At 40.2% G+C, this 8,629-nt stretch overlaps 1 protein-coding gene across 1 annotated transcript in view; it reads right to left on the reverse strand.

Moving 5' to 3' along the window:
• The window catches only part of c1qtnf4 (C1q and TNF related 4), a 43,251-nt gene extending 35,752 nt beyond the window's left edge, over window positions 1-7,499 (reverse strand). The window contains exon 1 of the mRNA XM_010882324.4: window positions 7,257-7,499. The gene's annotated coding sequence lies outside the window, so the exon portion shown is untranslated. The remainder of the gene's footprint in view (window positions 1-7,256) is intronic.
• Between the last annotated feature and the right edge of the window lie 1,130 nt (window positions 7,500-8,629).

Genomic DNA, 8,629 nt, shown 5'->3' on the forward strand with positions numbered 1-8,629 from the left:
AGGCATAGTGAACAGAATTACCATCCCCACTGTGAAGCATGGTGGTGGCTCACTGATGTTTTGGAGGTGTGTGAGCTCTAAAGGCATGGGGAATCTTGTGAAAATTGATGGCAAAATGAATGCAGCATGTTATTAGAAAATACTCATCATCTCATCTCATCTTCATCCACTTATCCGTATCGGGTTGCGGGGGCAGCAGCTCCAGCAAGGGACCCCAAACTTCCCTTTCCCGAGCCACATTTGCCAGCTCTGACTGGGGGATCCCGAGGCGTTCCCAGGCCAGTGTCAAAATATAATCTCTCCACCTGGTCCTGGGCCTACCCCGAGGTCTCCAACAAGTTGAATGTATATCGAGAGCTTTGCCTTTCGGCTCAGCTCTCTTTTCGTCACAACGGTGCGGTTAGAAAATACTGGCAGACAATTTGCATTCTTCTGCAAGAAAGCTGCGCATGGGATGCTCTTGGACTTTCCAGCACGACAGTGACCCTAAGCACAAGGCCAAGTTGAGCCTCCAGTGGTTACAGCAGAAAAAGGTGAAGGTTCTGAAGTGGCCATCACAGTCTCCTGACCTTAATATCATGAAGCCACTCTGGGGAGATCTAAAATGTGCTGTTAATGCAAGACGACCAAAGACTACGCATGACCTGGAGGCATTTTGCCAAGACTAATGGGCAGCTATACCACCAGCAAGAACTCTGGGCCTCAAAGACAACTATTACAAAAGACTGCACGCTGTCATTGATGCTAAAGGGGGCAATACACAGTATTAAGAACTAAGGGTATGCAGACTTCTGAACAGGGGTAAGTTCATTTTTTTCTTTGTTTTTTTATGATTGTGCCATTTTGTTATGACCTACAGTTGAATGTGGATCAAATAAGCTCACTCATGTTTTCTTTACAAATGGTACATATATTAGCAATTCTCCAAGGGTATGCAAACTTTTGGGCACAACTGTATATGTATATTACAAGTGGAATGTTTAGATGTGCAATGAAGGCAAATACAGTAAAATGGCAATACTACATGTGCAATTAAGGCAAATAGAGGAGGCCAGAGTATTTAAAAGTATTAAGTATAGTGTATGTTACAAGTGAGATAATAGTTATGTGGGTACAAATGGCAATTCTAAATGGCATTCAAGATGTTCAATCGAGGCAAATTGAAGGTGTAAGCTAGCATGTGCACCTGGGATGCAGAGATAGCAGCAATAAGGCCCTTGAAGTAGACATGCGTATGTAACAACTGTATAAAATTCAAGCACGATGGCAATTCTAAATGTGCAAAGAGGCAAATATGCAACCGAAATGCAGGGATAGCAGCAATGAGGTTCCTGAGGTAGACACATAACTGTAACTGAAAACTTTCATTATCGGTCTTAGAAAGGCAGTGTCAGAGTTGTACAAAGGGAGTAGTGCAACAAGTTCCCTGAGAGGCAGTGGGGTATGTTTAGTGATGGGTTATAGAGTTCACAGAGTTATCTGGGTCACAGAGTTTAACAGGGTTACAGTAGATAGAAATAAACTGTTCCTGAGCCTGCTGGTGTGGGAACAAAGTGACCTGTACCACCTGCCTGATGGTAGGAGGGCAAACAGTTTGTGGCATGGGTGTGAAGGATGCCTGATAACGCTACACGCCCTGCACAGACACTCCTTGTGCTGGAGGTCTACGATGGCTGGGAGCTGGGCACCAGTGCGGTTTTCACCACCTGTTCCAGTCTTCCGATTGGCTACGGAGCATCCACCAAACCACACTGTGGCATAGTTAGTCAGAATGCTCTCGATTGTGCAGCGGTAAAAGTTCACAAGGATCTTGGAGGGCAGGTGGGCTTTCTTCAGCCTCCTCAGGAAGTACAGGTGCTACTGAGTACCACTACAGGAATTACATATTTATGTATGTGTAAATCCCCCTTGTTGCACATATTTCTAAAAGTGGTCCAATAACACCTTGAGTTAAGCCCATGCACCAGAGGCACAACTCAACGCACGTTGCTGAATCTTTTAAGCAGGGAGATAGGATTAAAAACCTCAACATTTGTCCTTCAAACCCACAAAAACATATAATCAAGCACAAACCAATTTTAACAAGCATATAACTGCAGCTAGGGCACTGCTGTCAAGGGTAAAAATTAACAGCTTTGAAGATTATGCCTTGTTATTTAGATTTAAAAAACTGCATACCCACCCCTTAAAATAACCTAAAAGTAACAGCAATCCAGGTGTTGTTTATCTCAGATTACCTTTCATTATTAACACATCCTCATGTGACAACACATGTTGTTATAGCATGTTTTAAATTAATGGTATGATATACAAAGTTGAAACGAAACAGACATACAAATGCAGTGCTACATATTATATATTGCATTTTCATGTTTTTCAGAAAGTCTGTAGGTCAATTTTGGTTGAATTTCAAACCCACCGTGGTTTTATTTTTTAAGTGAAAAATGGGCTTCTGGTATGTTTTTCCTATTTATTTTTTACACTGCACGCTTGTTCTTGAAGCTTACTTTCCTATGCAGAGAAGAATCCAACTCATGAATATCAACTGAGAAAAAAAAAACGTACAAAGACAAAAAAAAATATTATGTATGCAATGTTTTTACACTGCCAAAATCTCAAGGACGACAGTCAAGAAAGGCTACTTAATCTTGAAGCCATGGTGAAATAGTCCCCTCTCTTCAAAACGATCAGTCCCTGAACATGACCTGCTCGATCCTATTTCCACCATGATAGGATTCCTCTGTCAACCATCTGTGTTAAATCCTGTAATTATACATAACAATGCAGTGTACGTGAGGTCACCACCACTATGCCACAGTGTAATATCTGAAGGCACAAGATAAATGGCTGATACCTTAGTCTTTTTCATTCAACCATTGATCGTTGTACCATTGTAGTCAATTTGTTAAGCAGGTGCATTAATCAAAAGAAGATGTGCATACATTAACTTATATTTAAGTTAGGTATTGATTGTAGATTTCACTTTCAATACACTCGCCACTCTTCTTTCTGCATCCTCAAAATGTGCAATTCTCCTCAACATCACTCTCTTCTGCTTGGATTAACAGTTGTTGTTTTTTCTTGTCAATGAGAATCTGAATTTTATTTCACAGCCAGGTACCTGGCCTTCAGTTAAACAGATCTTAGTAAATTTACTCCTACCTGTGCACTCAGAGTGCAGATCAGAGAACACTGGTATCTTAAACTGGTAAGATAATACACTCTGAAAAGGAAATGTTCTTGTAGGATCCTTTAGCTGTTCTTCACATTGAAGGAACCCCTACTGTATGTATTACATGTTTGTTTTTTACTTTTACACTGTTTTATTCCCCCAATTTTGTGATTAAAGCATTCTATCCCAGCAACGCCCAGCAGACTTGGGCCATGCATTCCAAAGCATATCATATGCCATTATGTCTTATCAAGATGCTCGCTTGACCAGGAATTCTGTACTGGAATCCTTAAGTGCCAGAGGGAACAGTCTCCAGCCTTCTACACTGATTGAGCTCACAGCAGAAGTGGCACCACAAGTCCAAAAGTGGTATGGCAACATTTGGGACATCGGGGCATTTCTCAGGGACCAGACCAATTTTCCTCCACTTGTGAGGTAAACATGTGTCCTACTTATATGCTTAGTTGACAAAAGATAATTGTAATCATTCACATACATTTGGGTAACTCAGTAGACACCTATCCAGGTGGATAAGACATGTAACAATTATAGATAAGTACAAAATGTTGTATACCCAATTATTAAATTGATCAACAGCTGACTTCAAAAGGGTGTTTATGAAATGATATTCCCATTCCATACAACAGATTATGTTGAATCATGTCACTATATATTGCACTCTTCTTACTAACTCTTTCCTACTCTATTGCTAGGTGGCTGTCTGTGAAAGAGTTTTGTTGGCGCTAGAATTAATTAGCTACTTATCCTAGTGCATTAGTCGTTATCCATCTGTTGTGGTTGGAAAATATTATTTATATTTTCCATGTAGACGACTGGAATCTTTAGCTAGCTAGGTTTTGAAAGGTTTTTACAAATGTCAACGTAACAACCCCACGTCACTAGTCTACAAACTGACTTAGTGTCCTTTGCCTTTGCCTTGGGTAGAAGCAGCAGATCGTTTCATCTGTAAGCCATGATTTGTTGAGAGGCATGGTCGAGGCTCTGCCTCCGGGGCCGAGTTGGTTGTAGCTAGGAGATCACTGTGACTGACAGGTACATTCACCTGTTGCAGTCAGCGTTTGGGGTAGTGCGTTATATTCAACAGAGTAAACGGGCTGAAATTTGAAAGTGTTTTATGAACTTCTTCAATTGCAAGAAATCTACATTAATTTTTTTCGTAGCGAATGTTTTTCTTATATTTATAATATTAGATACATTGAATTCCCTCAATACTCTGCTGCGTTGAAAGTGGTGGGGCAGCGCCACACCACTTTGAAAAGTACTGGGGCAAATGCCAGCTCACCACACGTTTGCCTGCGGCTCTGGCTCACAGGAGTCACTAGTTTTGGATTCTGTCCAATTTTGATCCATGAACAAAATGTATTCAAACGGTCGTCAGAGGAGAGCTTTCTTTATTAGCATGAGTCCAAGATGTTGATCTTCCATAGTTCTTACAAGCTATCCAATGATTACAAAGTTAACACAGTCTTTTATGCCAGGACTCATAGGAGGCGGTCAGTGATCATAGCCAACCATTACACAGTCCATTATCCTCCAATAAGAAAGGTTTATCATACAAAATAAACTTGTATGGTATGATCCAGCCTCTGGTCCATGGGCCTATTCACAGAGCCTATGACAGCCTCTCAGTAGAGTGTGGCATATATTTTTAATAAAGCAAACTGTAAATGGGTATTTCATAGAACTCTTTATTGGTTCCACAAACTACCATTTAAAAAACAATTTCAGATGACTAAAGAGATCATTCAAAAGGCTATTAGGAACCATTAAAAGAGGTTCTTTGAAATATCAGTTTACATTTTTGCTTGAAGAACAGGGGTTCATCAAAGAACTTATAGGGGTTCATCAAATTTCAATTTGATGAACCCCTATAAGATCCTTAAGGGACCTTTTTCTTTTTCAAATATATGAAGACTGTTTGCAGCCACTTATTAATCACATCCTCACCAGATGTCATTTCCCTGCTCAAATGGAGCCTTCATAGAGGAGCTGTCACCATCTGGGATGATTGGCTCAAAAGCAAGAAAAGGGGGAGGATAGAAAGAACCAGCCACAGAAAGTGAGAGCATAAAGCGTCTTAACGTGTCAAGCTTGAGAATAAATCTGCATCTGTGAACTGTGTTGTACTACTTAACGTTTTGTACATACCAACTAAATTTTTTAAAAGTCAGAAGGAAAAGCTGTTCCTGAACAAGCGCTGGTTGCACTGTTCCATCTTTTATGGTGTGACAGTAATGACTGAGGAACACACAGACATGGTCCATTAACAGCAAAACACGGTTTGTCTTCGATCTACACCCTACGTACAGGAGTGAGACACCAAGAGAGAATCTCTCATATTGATCAGAAGAACAGTTAACTTGACAGCTCCCTGAACTGGTTAATGGACTGGCTTTGAATTGTTCTCTCAAGATTTGCGATGCTGAGGAGAACTCATTGTGAGGTGGATCAAACACAGACCTCTGTTAAAGGACTGCAGAGACCTAGTCACACAAACACTGCCTATTGTGAGATTCAGGACAATGTATGAAACTATCAGGTTCACTTCTCTCCTTCACTGATGATGAGCATCATGAAACGACATCTACCGAACTTGCTGTCAGTACTCGTTGGACATGATACACTAGTCAGTGCTACAATCACAAAGATTCTTCCTGTTCACTGTAATCTCACAGATGCCAAATCTCAATTTGATAAAAAAATCAAGGCTAGGAAATTTCCTATAAAGCAACAAATTCTATGTATGCAATGTTCTATGTATGCAAACTTGTGGTGTATTCAGTGTTTAAAAGGATTTTTTATTTCCAAGGGCCCTGAATGGCACTACGGTAAAGCCACTACCTTGCCATTAGCAGTGTCCTGACACATATGGACTCCACTCGAAACTTCTTGGTTGGGCAAGCAGCATGATAGGAACCAGAATTGCATGTGCATTGGAAGACATATCATGACATAGACTGCCCCAAGTCCACTGGGACTTTTGGCAATGAATTGAATATCTCAAAATTGGGGAGAAAAACAGGGTTCATTTTAAAAAATATATAAATTCTGTAATTTCCACATTACAATTTCAAGACTTAATTTGCCCTAATAAAAATAAAAATAAATCCCTGCAGAAAAATACAAAATGCATTTATTTCTGCTGTGTGAAACTCGTTTAAAAGATACTACAAACGTATCATACAACTCTGCAGTAAGGCTGGTTGAGTTGTACTGGAACATTTCCAAATTAAGATTTAATATTAAAAACAATACCATTACAAAAATAAATGTTAAACATAAAATACTTTGTCATTTAATGATAATTGGTTGGTACTATTAGTGCTTTGTATTTGTGCTTAAAACCAGAGATCTAAATACTTATATAGCTACCTATAGTGACAACACTGTGTGTGAGTCTATAATCCTCCCACTCAGATTTTGAAAATGACAAAAAATGAAACCATCAACTCACTTTAACTAGGACACCTGTCCAACCGAGTTTGTGTTTGTCTTTATTTATTTCTGCTTTTATGTACCAATTGAAATTCGTCAAGATTAAAGCCAACGCTGTGTTTTATCATATTCTTTCATCTCTTTACCCCCACTGATGTTGACAGCTCAAACTGAACCTGAAATTGCGTGAGATGGGATGGAGGTGCTATTTCTTTGTTAGCGTGTATACTGTCGATTAATATTCCATATACCATCCTCATGCACGACAAGTTATTATTATTTTCTGATATATGCATTGGAAGGGTAAAATATGTCTGAAAAAAATACAATACATCCACAGGCAAATAGCATTGTAGCCTGAGTCAACTGATAAAACACCCATATAATGCCTGCAGCAACCCTCACGCATCGTGCCATTGAGAAAGAGTGGCCGATTAAAGATCAAATGATATATTGCTATATATAAGTAGTGTTTGGCACTTCGTCCGGATTTCTTTTTACAGACGTCACTTAAGATCGGTGCGGATAAATCATGCATGTTGCTTGGAGGCTACAAGATACACCACATTTACAAAAACAAGTAACGCAGTCAATTTCACACGAACGGTGTCTTTCAAGGTGTCCTTACCTTTGCGTAGGAGGAGACTGCTGTTGGAGAGAAAGGCTCAAAGTTCTCTGTAAGGTCTCCGCGCCAGGAATCCGTTCACAGTCTCTGCGTGGATCAACCTGCTGCTGTTGTCTCAAGAAGGCTGTGTGAGCAGCACAAACACACACACAAGCTGGAGGATATGAAAACGATAAGGGGGCTCCTCGTCCGACCGGGGGACTCTGGAAGTGCAGAGCGTTTCTTTGCTAAGACTGTTTCTGCAGAGGGGTGACACAAGGGGAATGGAGAAGGTGTGCGTTTGGGGGTGGGGTCTTGGCATAATGTTACATGTATTTCAAACAGATACTGTGTTTATATACATATATATATATGATATTATTTGAATGCAGTGGCTGTCAAAAGTTTAGACACTTACCCAGGATGGATAAGTGTGTTCAAACTTTTGACTGGTACTGTATATTTTATTTTCTAATGTGAATATGTTTGTTTGCTTGTGTGTGTGTGTGTGGTGTGTGTGTGTTATCAATGTATGTTGCTTGTGCTTTCTTGTGTGTGTGTGTGTGTGTGTGTGTGTGTGTGTGTGTGTGTGTGTGTGTGTGTGGTGGGGGGGGGTCGTTTCTGTGAGTGCGCATGTGCTTGACTGTGCTTATCTAGTGTGTTGGTGTATGTGTGTGTGTGTGTGTGTGTATGTGTGTGGGAGTGTGAGCTCATATGACAAGGGGAGGAGAGCGCCTGTCAGGGTGTAATCAGTGAAGGGCTTTGTTATATGGCAACAATGGTGCCAATTTCACACTCATCCACATTGTTATAGTCATTATCCTCATTCTCAGTGGGGAAGAGTGGAAGAAGGATAGCATGTAATGCCCACAAATTGAAATTCATCTAACAGCACTACTTATAATCACATTCTAATTCCACATTCAGTTCCTCCTGCAAATACTGTATTTAAATTAGCATTTCCCCTCTATATCCTTTAATGCTTATCTTCCAATTATTTGGCAGACCTGCTCTCCCCCTACAGCAGGTGCAGCTAATTCAGCACCATGTGGACCTACATTCTGTTCATGTTTGCAGCAAATGACCCATTTTGGCTCAGAGCAAACGGGGGGAAGATGTTACCACTGAATCTGTCGTTCTCTCACTCTTTGTGACCAATGGCCATCATGTTTCTCCCCCACTCTCCTTGTTAATAACTTATACAAGAGTGTATGTAAATGCTTGTGAATGGATGGCACATAGGTGTTCATGTTTTGCTTATGTTTTAATATTGTAGTGAATGGGTCAGGAACAGTCTCATTTCTCATTATAAAAAAAATAAGTTGCTATAATGAAACAATTAATTCACCAGTGACCTCATTTATCCACAGTGCGTTGACAAAGTCATGGTGCACCCT

This window comes from Esox lucius, chromosome 2 (assembly GCF_011004845.1).
Source record: "Esox lucius isolate fEsoLuc1 chromosome 2, fEsoLuc1.pri, whole genome shotgun sequence".
In the NCBI taxonomy this organism is placed as follows: domain Eukaryota; kingdom Metazoa; phylum Chordata; class Actinopteri; order Esociformes; family Esocidae; genus Esox; species Esox lucius.